This window comes from Marmota marmota, unplaced genomic scaffold (assembly GCF_001458135.2).
Source record: "Marmota marmota marmota unplaced genomic scaffold, marMar, whole genome shotgun sequence".
NCBI classification, from domain to species: domain Eukaryota; kingdom Metazoa; phylum Chordata; class Mammalia; order Rodentia; family Sciuridae; genus Marmota; species Marmota marmota.
In genome coordinates this window covers 50,850,233-50,863,842 of record NW_026000005.1, presented here as the reverse complement: position 1 = coordinate 50,863,842, position 13,610 = coordinate 50,850,233, and positions in this window count along the sequence as shown.

The following is a 13,610-nucleotide window of genomic DNA, read 5'->3' as shown; positions in this document are numbered from 1 at the left end:
GACTTGGGCCTTGGGGAGGAAGCTGAGTGCCCTGGCCCCTGTCCAGGTGTCACGAGGGCTCTGCGGGTCTGTGCTGCAGGCCCTCCCAGTCCTCCACGTCCATCTACATCCGACTGGACCATGGAGCAGCTGCGCTCTGCTTTCCATTCTTCTTTACAATTTTCTATAGAATTAAAAAGAAATCACAGCCATGGAGCCGGGCCAGTCTTTTTGTAGGAAGCTCATATTATGAACATTGAGATCCATCTTAAATTTCTTTCCCTGTGGTGACTCATTTTTAGGGGATGGTTTGTATTTCCCTGCCAAATTTCCCTTGTTGGACTTCCAGCTGGACCCTGCTGTTCCCCAGGAGCCAGTCTCAGGGTCCCACCTCGCTGGGTGCGGCTTCTGGGGAAGCGGGGAGCTGGCGGTGGTGCTGGAGGGCTGGGCCCAGGCCAGGCGCGGCCCTCCGGTTGCTCCTTGTTGGTTTCCTTTCTGGATAAGCCTTGAAGCTGCTGGTCTCCCCCCTCCCTTGGGCTGACTGCAGCTGGCGAGCAGCTCCGAGGCCCGCTGGACTCCCAGGGCCTCCCTGTGTGCTTGGAATCACATGCAAGTGTGGTCCCACCTTAGAGGCCCACGTGGGGCCCATTCGGAGACCCCTCTTGTGGTATTCAGATTCTACAACTCACATCGTGGGCACAGTGTTGCCGAAGAGCAAAACACGGAAGGAGGAGTGTTTTAAGTCTAGTTCTTGTGGAAGAAGACGTGGTGGTGAGTGATAGAAAAAGCAAGGCCCTGTGTGCACAGAGGATGCTCTCCAAGTGGCTCCTGCCCATCCAGGGGCCTCGGAGCCTCCACCTGCTGTTACAAAGTCAGCTGGGACAATGTGTCTGGACCTACAGAGGAAGTTGGCCATGCACGTCTGCTTTCAAAAGATGATCCATCTCCACAGTTGCACAATTTTCCAGGAGATACTGGAAACAGAACTGCGGTAGGGAAAGTCCCCGAGCGGAGAGATGTGGGTCACTGAGGCAGAGAGGTGTGGGCACACCTGGAACCATCCCCTGGAAGTCCAGGTGACCCAGAGGTGGGATGAGGAGAAGCCACAAACAACATTAATGACTAGGGACATGAGCCTATAGAGCTGGAAGTGGAAACAAAATCAAGTGACATGCGAGGGTCTTCCCAAGGACGGTGGCCAGACAGACTTTGTTGTCCACTCCTGGTTTCTCTAACAGAAAGGAAGGAGGGACTCACAGACAGAGCAGATGTCCTGAGCTCTTCCTAGAGGATACTGTAGCCCAGGACTGCATGAGGGTGGTCCTTTGGTTGAGGACCCCACCTGATGTCCGGTGGTCCAGGGACGGCTACAGTGGCCACGAGCCTGGGACATGTGTACACCTGGTGTTTCTGGGTGCCCAGTTCTCTGCCGCTCTTCAGTTTGGGAGCTGAAACTGGGTTTGAGCCACCGTCACAGCTGTCAGCCATTCAACCTCCTTCTGAGGAAACAGTCCTCCCATCTGTTCACTCGGGAGAGTTGTGGCAGCTCACAACCTCACGCACACGAGTTCATCGGAACCCTCATCCAGTAAACGCCTCACACATGCCCGGAGTTAGATAAGACCGCCTCCAGGGGGGCACCAGCAGTCACCCCTGCTCCTGTGCAGCCCACGTGGCAGGGCAGATGGAAGGCAAACTGCAAACCCTCAGTACACGAGGACACGCCACCTGCAGGGGACTCTGATGAGCCCTGGGGGTGAAGGCAAGACCTCTTGAATTGATTTATGGACTGAAATTCAAAAGGCAAGACGGTCCCGCCAGGTTCCCTAATCTTCCCGCTGGGGAAGGAGCTGCTGGTTCTACTCTGGCATGATAGGAAGGCCCTGGAAACTTGAAGCAACGACGTGGCATTCCGATGGCCAGAATCAGGTGACGTGGTCTTCCCCATGCCAGTCACCAGCAGGATGGATGGGCTTCCGCGTGGGTCAGCGGGGCTCTGGAAAGGAGGGCATGGCTCAGCCACTGTGGCACTGGGTGCCCCCGCGACACACAGCCATTTGTGTCATTTAACAGGGACTGCATGGTGCATTCAGCGGTGTGTGCTCCATTCTTCCCAAGCAACTTTCTTGGTAGTTTACCAAGAAAAAGCAAAGCCACAGGAACAGAGCTTTGCAGTTTCGTCACAAGCAGACACTTGAACTAATGGGATGGCATTGAGAGTTTACTGTGGCTCCCTGTCTGCGATCCAGGAGGGCCAGCTCATTGTGTGACTGTCCACGGCGGCCTCAGCCTTGCTGAACCCCCGGAGTCAGGCGTTGGTGGCTGCACCAGACACCCCAGGCCACACTGGGTCCCACCTTCTTCACTTCCTGGTGGTCTTCATTAATCCCTGGGCCAGATCAAATGCTTGTGACCTATGGTGGTGACTGGAGGGCATAATGGTTGGGCATTAGCTTAAGGCTGTGCAGGAAGACCTCAATAATGTCTCTATCTTTGTTTTTCTGGAAAGCAAAAGAGGACTTTGGCAACAGAGAGCCTGGTCTTCATCCACACACAATAAACAGTCTGTTGTATTTCCCCTTCGTCAAGGGAATCCATGCTACTCATGGAAAGACACAACTTCAGGGTAACAAAAATAAACACTCGCCCTTTCCAGAAACAGCAACAAATACATGATTTATCTGATTCAGAATCAAGGTCCCAAATTAAAATGTATTCTAATCACACTCTATTCTATTCTGCTCTGCTTCAGAATAAATTCAGGAAACTTTCTTTCTGTGAGGCTGCCCTGGGAAAAGCCTGCCTTCAAAGACAGGGGCTGTTTAGCATCAATTGTAACCAACTGGCCAAAGGCTTTGATTTGGGAAGTGTTGGCAGGGAGTTTATGTGAGTGGCTCCAGGGTCCCTGACACAAATGAACTACACGGGACCGTCCTTCCCCAGTGCATTCTAATTATCACTTAAATCCTTGTTTTCCTTGGAGTTTCAGAATAATCTATTTTTCCCGTAAGCACATTCATAGGCAGGTTCTCGCAAATTTGCTTGTCCCCAGAGATCTCAAGGAGGGACACGCGTCCCCTGGCCTCCCTCAGCCATTCCATCCACGTTCTCCTGCCTTCTAAGGAAGCTCACTCTCCCTGGACGGAGCCCATCGCCTGCCATTTAGCAGGGCGCTTCTGCCAGCGTGGCAGAGCAGAGCGCTAAAAATAGCTGGTGGCCCTCGGCAGCCTTTGCTGCAGCAGCCGGTTTTCATTGGCTGCGAAAATATAGGAACCGTCTGCCGGGCCTCAGGCACTCTCAGAACTCCCTCACTTGGCAGAAGCTGCTGCTTGAACCCCACCCAGACCATTGTTTGGGGCCCCTTGGGTCCCCCTCCTGGAATCTCCCTGACCATGAGGCTCCCAGGGCCAGGAATCCTCACCAAGAGTCTCAAAAGAGCAAAGGGAGATGGAAATGTGTTCGCCAAGGAAATGTCTCAGTAATATGAAGAGCCACTCTGAGGGTCTCAGGGACCACCCGGCCTCAGTCCCTGGGGCCCTCTGGGACCTCACAGGATGCTTGGTCTAGGTGGGGCTCAAAAGGCTTCGAGAGCTGAGCAGGCCCATGGATGAGTGGGGCTGGGGAGGGCGAGCCATCAGGACAGCCAGGGCCTGAGGCAAAGAAGGAAGAAGTGCCCATCTTAAAGGCATCCGAGTTCGAAGATTTTAATACAATACTGCCAAATAAATGCCTTCTTGGCAAATATGGCATTTGGGTTGCTGGTTTGCAATCTGTGGTTTATAGATATAAAGTTAAAAATATTTCCCAAGTAAACGTTTCTGTTTGATCTGCTGTGTGTGATTGTGTCAAGGTTTGCAGGCTTGGCCTGGACTCCCCTGACCTTAGGATTAAATACGGCCTAAGCAGAAAGACCATACAAAGGACAAGGTCTAGCATTTATTGTACATTTGTGACTGAGTACGAGAGATGCCAAGTTGTTTGAAGGTGTGGTTTGGTTTAGCAAAACTGTTTAACAACACATTGTGCCTAACCCAAAGCAGGTGAGTGTCGGGTACACCAACGACTTCAAGGCCAACCAGAAGTGGAGACAACAAGCTGTGATATGACCCAAGAGCTAGAGAAGTCTTCATAAATGACCAGCTTGAAAAAGAAGCTTCCAGAAATAACAAAATAGGCTGGTACTTCTTCTCACAGTGGCTGGGGGGATTTGGCTTCTGGTCATCCTCAGATCTGGTCACTGTCATCTGCAAGCAGACTAGGAATCTTCCTGCTGGAACCTGGAGCCTAGCAGGAGTCTCCCTGCGAGTCTCAGCATCATGGACTTGGAGAGTGGCTCTCTGGCATGAATCCCCAATAGCCATTTGTGGTAGCTAACAGCTCTGTGTGTCATGTGGTGTCACTGTGCTCTGCCCCACATCAGCAAGAACGAGCACGTTCGTCCCTCTCTGGTCTGGTAGGGGAACACATATAGACCACGACTTCAGTGCAGGGGACAGAGGTTCAGTCATGGCCTGTAGGCACAGGCCCCGGAGAAGGAAGATCTTTAAGCCTGGCCCTTGCTCGCTCTTAAGCAGCATTTAGAGACTGGTGTGGGCACGTGAAGTCATGTCCTGGTGGAGGTGAGTCTGCACAGGAGGCTCTGACCCAGCAGTTCAATGGCATAGCCTTGAAGGTCCAGCCTTCTCCGCTTGCTGAACCCCTGAGCACCTGCAAAGGCCTTACGTGACCAGAGAGGGGTGTCCAGGGATGGGAACTTCGTTATTGCTGGCCCTTCCTGGAAGGGTGGATTTGAGGCTGGACTGAGCTCAAGAATAGGTCCCCTAGGCCTCTACTTGTCATCCTAAGGGTTTAACATAGCAAAGGGGGAGGGATACTGACTACACCTTTGGGTGGCAGATGACCTGATAAGGTCAGTAGAGCAGGGCAAGCCATTCTACTTCCTGCTGTGTGAACTATTAGGTTTACGTCCAGGGGAGCAGGGAAGCTGTAACAGTAGGAGAGAGAGGGACGGGGAGAGACGATGAGCGCTACTCAGGGCCCTGGACGTGGACAGTGCAGGGGGCTGAGGAGACGCAAAGGACGCAGACAGAGAGGACTCATGGTTGACCCCATGAGGCTGGTGAAGGACAGTCGAGCCTTCTTGGCTACAGGAGTCAGGGCTAAATGACTAGGTGCAAGGTGGAACCTTCCTGAGACACGGGACATGTGACAAGCTAGAGGATGATGGAGGAAGTAATGAATGTCGGCTGTGAGGTCCCTGTGGAGCATAAGCTCATTACCTAGCAGTCACAGGGTGCATCAGAGGCAGGAGAGGAAGCCCGTGGGGGCCACCCCAGGTCCAGTGGCCCACTAGTGGAGAAAAGGAGCAGCCACAGCAGGGATAGCTCCATGGTGTGCCACTGCCTCTGTCCCCAGCCTTGCCCCTCTTGTGACAGGAAGCCTAGAGCATGGCCTTCCCTCCTTACGTTGGTGTGGGGCAGGAGGGAAGTGGCTGCCAGGGTGACCTCTATCTTGTGCTCTTGGGGATTCTGACCCTCCAGAGTCTGGGTTCTCTCCCCTGAGGGTGTGGGAGAGGGCCTTACCCGGGTGCAGCACTCTGGTTTAGGGGATTGAGAAAGGCTACCTGTGAGTTCTACCAGCAGCTCCAGAGCCATGCTGCCAGCCCTGGTCTGGTCAGCACGAGGCTACTCCCAAGGCTGACCCAACAGAAGGATCCATCGCCCATCACTGCCCGGAGCCTCCTCCCGGCTCCTTCCACACCCTCCCCACTCCCTCCTTCCGCACCTTCCCGGTGCTCCTGACTGCCCTGGGTCTCTGCTAGATGTTTTAAACGACCTTCCCTCTTGCTTGAAAGCTGAGTTTCTGCTCTGGCGAATGCTGTCTGCCGCAGCCCTGGCAGGATCTGTGGCTGAACCCCTGCAGGAGCTGTGCCAGAGGGTGGTTTGCCACTGAGCTCCTGGCGCCTCTCCCAGAGCTGCCCCCCCCCACCCCGGGACACTGCTGTCTCCCCTTTGCTGGCACACATCTCCACCTCTGTTAGGAAATCACAGCCTCTGTCCCCACCCCTCCGTCATGGCGGCAGAGGCTTGGATGGCATCCCGTGACCTGGGATCTCAGGCACTTGTCCTCTTTATCAGCACCATGTCCGCCTCAGTTCCACTCTGTCAACCACAGGCACCACACACCTGCAGAATCCTTACCTTTTAAGAACCCTCAACGTCAATCACCCGGCACAGCAGCCTCTCCATCTTGGGTCCTGTTTTCTTGTTCCAGGGCCCCAGCAGAGATCCTCACACCTGGTGCTGCCTCCTGGGGCCATGGCCCCTCCCTTCCTTGTCACCCCCTGCTCGCCCAGCACAGCTTCCTTGGTCCATTCCTCTATCATTCCCTCTGGGTATCTGTGAAGTTCGCACGGGCACGTGCAGTATCCAGTCCCTCAAAACCCCCAATCCCTCCCCAAGCCCACTCTAGCTGTCCCTGGGGGGCTGCACAGTGTGCTGTCTGGGACCCAGGCTGTGGGTGCTGCCTCCATCTGAACCTTTTCTCTCAGGGAAGGGACCTATGTCCCTGCTGCCTGCGTCCTGTGGGCAGACGGAGCCTGGTGACAAGAAGACACTGAAGCACCACCTTCCACTGAGACGGGCGGGGAGTATTTAGAAATAAGAAGGTGGTCTGCTGTGATGGGTCCTGGATTGTATTTTGCCAGACTTCTTGTTCCCATGTCCCCTCCCTCGTGCAACCTACTTGGTGACACTGTATCCCTCCCACATGGAGCCCCCATTTACCTGGAGACTTGCTCTGGCAGAATCCAGCCCCAGATACCTGCCTGACTCCTGCTGCCCCAGGATCGCTGGGGGTTGGTTTCTTTGCTCCTGCCCTGCTGTGGGTCACCTGAGCCGTTTGGTGAAGACGTCAGCTCCTATCAGCCCCGGTGTGGTTGAGCCACTTCCTTGTGCCCCGGTGGGTCTTCCATGGGTATCGTCACCTGTCTGCACATCTGGACGTGCCCCCTGGGTGGATAGCAGGCATGGGTCTCCCGGCTCCTCCAGCCTCGTCTGCCTCCTCCCTGCCCTGCAGCCTGTGTGGCGAAGCTCCCAGCCTCCTGAACGTCTTGGGCCCAAGTCCTCTTGGTAGTAACCAGAAAGGGAAATGGCAGTGGCTTGGCCCAGGGAGGCATTTTCAGTATAGGCAAGAAGTGGCAGAGGTGAGTCTGAGAGCTGGCAGCAGCTCCTAACTGGGAAGAAGCCGGATCAGAGGGAAAAGGTCTGGGCTCTCCAGAGAGCATCTCTGCCCAGTCCTGGGCCGCAGCCTGGCACGGCCAGTCGACTCTGCCCCAAGACAGCCTGTGTCTAAGGAAGGCAGAAAGTGGGGAAAAGTATATAGAGAAGCATCTCTGGGGAGGGCCGGCCTCCTATTCTTTCATCTGTACTGTAATTTTAAATGACATTTTATGTGGGGAATTTGTTCCTGCAAATCCAGACAAGTTCAGCGCACTGCACTGAAGTGCTCACACATTACACAAGGTTTTATTTTAAGGACAGGTAGCTCTGCTGGGGCAGTACCACTGCAAGCTCTGACCCCAGGGTAAATGGTGGGCAGAGGGCAAAGGCAACCCTCAGCCATCTCCGAGGCTGGTCTGGTGTGGCTTAGCTGGGGCTCATTTCATGGAAGACGTCCACCCTTGTGCTGCTCACGCAGTCCTGCAGCTGAGCCTGGCCTTGTCCTGCAATTTCATATCCACGATTTCATTCACCTGTCACCCTGTGCGGACAGTGCAGTGCTGGAGAGGTGCAGAGCGACCCACCTCCAGATGAAGGACTCAAGCTCTGAGCCTTGGACTGGCAAGTCACTTGGCAAGTAAGGAGTGCTGGTCCCTGCACGTCACATTCCACACCCCTCCAGTGGCCATGGTGTGTGACAGAGGTTGAGGGGACACAACCTTATGCTCTGTGCTGCTCATCTCTGGTTACTGACTGGCACCACCTAGTAGGTGTGACTGTTCAGGCACAAGATCTGTGACAGACCTTATGAGACCAGGGGGAGGGCTCAGCCTATCCTGCCTCTCCGAGTGCAGCTCGTGGTGAGGAAAGCAGCCCAATGGGTCTGTTCGGTGCCATAGGCCAACTCCTTTTCTTAGGAGGACATCCCAGAGATGTTAGGGCCATGGCTTGAGAACTTTCATGGAATGAGTTGTATTGTGAAGCATGAAACTTGTCCCACGGAAACCAGGCAGGGTTGACATTCTCCTGGGATCAGCGCTGTTCTCGTTGTCAATCATACACCTTGTTCTTAACCTCCAAACCATCCATGTGTAGTACACTTGTTTTTTTCTTTTTTGCAATTTGGGGAACCAAATCCAGGCTGTGCGTGTGTGTGTTAGGCAAGCACTCCACACAGACCCACATGCCCAGCCCTGGAGGGCACATGTTTAAGGGAGCTTCAGCAGCTAGAACTTCCCTGAGCTTTGTACCCAGATGTGTGACATTGCCGAGCTGGTGGAGGAGGTGGAGGAGGGCCATGGAGGGTGAGCTGGGGACTCTGTGCCTGCCTCACACTCAGTGTTGGCAGCACGCCCTGGTCTGCGTGGCACAAGTCCTTACGTCCAGCCACACGCTCTGTGCTGTACGTCACACAGGTAGAGTGGACACGGCGTTCATTTCAATGACAGGAAACTGAACAAGCTCCAGCCCATGCCCAAGGGTGTGTAAGGCAGACCCAGTCATGTGACTGCTCTTCCTGTTCTACGTCCTTCTGTGGCACCAAGAAAGAGAGGTGTGACTTTGTGTAAGGCGACTAGTTAGAAATCTCACGGCCGTTTCGCTCAGTGGAAGAGCTGGGAGAAGACGCTCTCTAAGGCCAACAGGCACTGCCCACGGAGCTCCTTTCCTTCCTCAGGGGAATGTGGTCAGCTGGTGCCTCCTCTGCTATCCATCAGGGCATTGGACAGGCTCTTCGCGGTCTGCTGAAGACACTGGGGAATGTGGGTGGAGGCTGGTGCAATTAGGTGCGTACTAAGTGGCTAGTGGCTTCCGGAGGGGTCAGGATTGTTGGCTCAGCAACCCACAGGGTTTGGTCCTGTGCTGCTGAACTCTGTCCCTGATTCTAGACTGCTGGCCATTGTCATCAGTGCCACGGACTGAAGTAGGGAAGTCAGTATTTTCACATTTACATCATGTCATGAAACCAGGAGAGAGTGGCGTGACCTTGATTGACGAGGACTCAATGTATAAAAACCAAACTTAAGATGTGAGAGTGAGCTGGGCACGGTGACACACTGCTGTGGTCCCCGCGACTTGGCAGGCCAAGTCAGGAGGATTGCAGGTTGGAGGCCTGCCTCAGCAACTTTGGAGAGTCCTAAACAACTTAGTGAAACCCCGTCTCAAAACAAAAAATATAAAGGCCTGGGGGGTAGCTCAATGGTAAAGCGTCCCCTGGGTTTGATCCCCAGGACAAAAAAAAAAAAAAGATGTTAAGTGTAAATACTCTTGTTTAGGTCTGCTGGCTCAGGCCACGGGTAAACTACCTTCCACCTTAGGATAACGTGACAGTAGTTTAGCAGAGCATGCTGCAAATGTCTTGACGCACCATCCACGTGAATCAGTCATATCCGAGTAAACAGAGATTCCCTCCTCTGAGGCGCACCTACCAGCAAGCTCAGCGGCCCAGGCGTTTAGAAGGCTGTGGTGCCCAGGAGGAGGACTTGCTGGAAGGCCCAGGGAGCTGCCACTCTTTCAGCCGAGCGAGGTAAACTGGAGCAGCCAGGGACTGTGTGCATGAGAGTCGGGAACTGCCCGTCTCTGGCCAGAGAGGATGGTTGAAGGAGCCCAGCTCCTCGGTGTGACGGAGAGAAGCTGTGGGTAAGAGGCCCTGGACTATTTTCTTCATCTACGTGCAAAGCTTTCCGGTAGGAGAAAAGCGATTTCCACTCTCTTTACCCCTAAGGCTTAGGACCAGATGTGGATGGGCGGACGGGGGGAAGTGAGGTGGACTCCCGGAGCTGGGGCTGGGCTTCGTCCCAGCTGCAGTCCTGCCCGGGCTGTGTAGACGCTCGGAGGAGAGACTGCAGATGGGGATTCTGACCACGTGAGCCTGGTGCTCACTAGGAGCGCTTACTCAGGAAATGCTCCGTGGCAGAGATAAAGTCACGCTGAGCTTTAAAGAGCAGGGAGGCTGTGCAGGGATACTTGTGTCTCAGTCTCCTGAAGCCATTCACAGGCTGGAGAGAACTGCATGGTAACCAGGCAGAGGCTGGAGAATGCTAGGCCAAGGATGAGGTTTGCACTAGCTTGTGCTTGAATACAAACTGCCACTCGCTGGCTTTGCAACCTTGGTGTTGTGCGTAGAAAAATGGCCCCTAGGATGTCCATACCCTGCTCTTGGAGCCTGCTTTGTTACATAGCGGAGGGCACCAAAGCTGCGGATGGAATTCAATTTGCCTCCAACAGATAAAGAGGTTATCTCTGACCATCTGGTGAGCCCAGTGTAATTGCAAGGGTCCTTAAAGCAGAAGATGGAGGGAGAGGATCAGGTCAGGGTGTGATGGGAGATAGGAAGCAGGTCAAGGTGAGATGGGAGGCAGGAAGCAGGTCAGGGTGAGATGGGAGGCTCCTGGGTATGCAGAAGCCCCCATGGGAAGCAAAGGAGGGAAGCAGATTGTCCCCAGAGCTGTCAGGGACACAGGCCCGTCCACGCCCTGATTTGCACCCCTTGGCACTAATTTTGGACTTCTGACTTGAAAAACTGCAAAATAATAGATTTTGTATTATCTGAATTCATTAAGTCTATAGTATTCCTTAAGCAACAATAAAAATCTAACACCTTTGTTTTAGTTTGGCCTCTCTGAGCCAGTTTTTTAAATATGAAAAAATAGAAATTTTAATATCTACTTCCCAGAATTCTTGCAATAAAGTATCTAGTTCTCTATTTGATGTATGGCATATGCCCAATGATAGAGACAGTCGTCTTTGTTATTATTAAAGACAGTCTGACATGTGTTCCCCTCTATCATTTAGCTGTCATAAAATCTATAACAGGAATCAACCTCTTCCCTTTCTCCTCATGGGGCCTCCTCATGCATCTCTGACTTTCCCTGTATAGGAACATGTCACCATGAGAGTCCAGGTCACAGCCACTGGGCCCTCCATTAGGGCCTCTGGGGAAAGACAGGCTGGCCCTAAACCTACTTTGGGTCAAGTTCCTACCTGTCCCCGTTGGATGGGCTGTGGGTAACAGGAAAGGACAGTACCTGTCTACATGGCGCTCTGCAAGTTGTCTGGTCCAGTCTAGAGCCCTCAGTGTGGCTGCCAGGCACACACACCCGTGCACACAGACTCACACACACACACACACACACACAGACACCCACAAACACACAACTCTGTCATCGTACCCAGGCATCGTATCAGAGCTGGTGCTCTCCAAGTTCAGAATCTCTGGTCAAAGCAATTTCTCCCAGGCACAGTCTTGATATTGCCCAGACGTAGCTTCTTAGTCTGCATCCTGGGCACGAGGGGCCTTCTCCAGGTGCACATGGTGGAGATGAAACAAGATGGGACCTGGGAAATGCTGTACATCAGTCAAAGGTCCAGACAACATCCTGTTTTCTCCTGGAAAGAAAGTGCAATGCCCGTGTCTTGGTTGGCACGTTGCCCTGGATGTGACTGAACTGGGTAAGTATAGCTGTGGCCACCGTCTTTGCCTGATGGAACAAGTTCCTAGTTCTTCTGTCCTGGGCCAGGCTTAGGAGAGGACAAGGAAGATCTCCCCGTGGTGTGGGTGGGTATGTGGCATCTCCTTGATCTAGTTCATTCCAGGGGAGCAGGAAAAGCTGGGAGAGACAGGAGTGCGTCCTGCCCACTGCTGGGGCAATACCAAGACTCTCTTTGCTAAGCTCGGAGCTTTCTGGTGATCTAATTACCTAAAATTCTATCCTCTTTTGTTTATGAGGAATAATAGATTTGTGAATTTTAAGTGCCAGAAATGTTAGGTACTCATGATCTTTATTTGCTAGGCTCACTAAAGGAAACTGTCCATGCGTGGGCAGCTTTTGGGCTAAATGCCTGCCATCTCCCTACCTTTAAAGTCCCACAGGAGGTACATCTGGGGACAAATAAGCAGATATGAGTCTTGGTGAGTTTGCTCGCTGGTATGATCTGGACTGTGCCCCAGTCTTCTCAGGTACGTTCAAAGAAAATTTGCTTAAGCTCATTTCCCTCCTTTGGCACGACTTTTCTGGATGTCTACTATGTCCCGGGCATTGTTCTGCATCATGAATATAACTGCAAACAAGAGAGACAGAGCTGCTATTTTCAAGCAGGACAGAGGTTACAGGTCTTAGCAGGAGCCAGGCCCCTCTACCACAGTCACATACCCTAACTCTATTCCCAACTTTCCTTGAAGTTATGTCAAGTCCTTTCCAATCAAATGAGCAAAGTAAGATGTCCCATTGTAGCATGGAGGGTGGACAGGTAGCTCTTTGATTCACGAATTTTAAGAATGAAAGTCACGGACACTAGGGTGAAAGCAAAGAAACAGGATTTATGAGGGTGATTGAAGCCAGGGCTCCTGAAGGGAGGGGTCCCAAGGGAGGGTGGCAATGGGTGTCTGAAGTTTGTTTCTCTCGTCCTCTCGTCTTCCTTTTGTTTTTCTCCACGACCCTTTTCCTGGCTACCTATGGGTGGTCCATCCTTCTGTCTCACCAATTCCAGGCCTGGATCTGAAACTTCGTGTGCATCTCTCCCTGTTGGATCTCTTACTGGAGTCAAGACGAGGGGGCCTCAGCATGGAAGGAGGAGTGTGGATCCCTGAGTGACCACATGGAGGAGAGCGGAATGGCCAACTGGAGTCCCTGCCCTGGTCTGGTATTTGAGCATGAATCCAAACCTTTATCACACTGAAACATGACCTGTTTCAGTCTATTTGTTATTACATCAGTTAGCCTAGCCCAGATAATAGGCAGAGGTAGGCAAATGAGTAGGCAGTATGGTAAGTGGTGATAAGGGCCAAGTGGGAGAACTGAGAGTGGGGTGTGTGTGTGTGTGTGTGTGTGTGTGTGCGCTGCTGCAGAGATGACTGGAGAAGTGGGGATGTGAGCCTGTTGGGAATGAAGGAGCCCCCACATACACCACGCTCAGAGGGCAGTTGTGTGTGGCTGGGACCTAAGTGGCCTGAGTCTCTGGCTCCTCTCCGGTACCTCTTCCCACCTGGAGGACCTCCCGCTTGCCCTGATGGTGCTTCAGTTGTAACTGTGGACATGGAGTTGTACCGAGTGGCCTCTTCTTCTGAAGCTCAGCGGCATCGCGGTGCTGGGAACCGGGAGAAAGAGCTTCCCTCAAGGCAGGAGCTGGCGGTCATCATGGCTGCTGTCTTCAGGGGTCAGCAATGTCCTGCACTTTCCCTGTCCCAGCAGTGACCTTGGAGCGCAGCCTGCATCCTTGCTCAGCTCCTCACTCGGGGCGTGAGGGGGGGGTCAAACATCCTGACACCTGGGGCCAAATGTCCCGCCCACCACCCTCAGGAGGACGTGGTGTGTGGTCAGCTTTCCCGCCAGAATGCAGGGAACTTGGGGATCACAACCCCCTCAACCAGGTCCATGAGGTGGGGTCAGCTACTTGCAATTAATTTCTGATTTT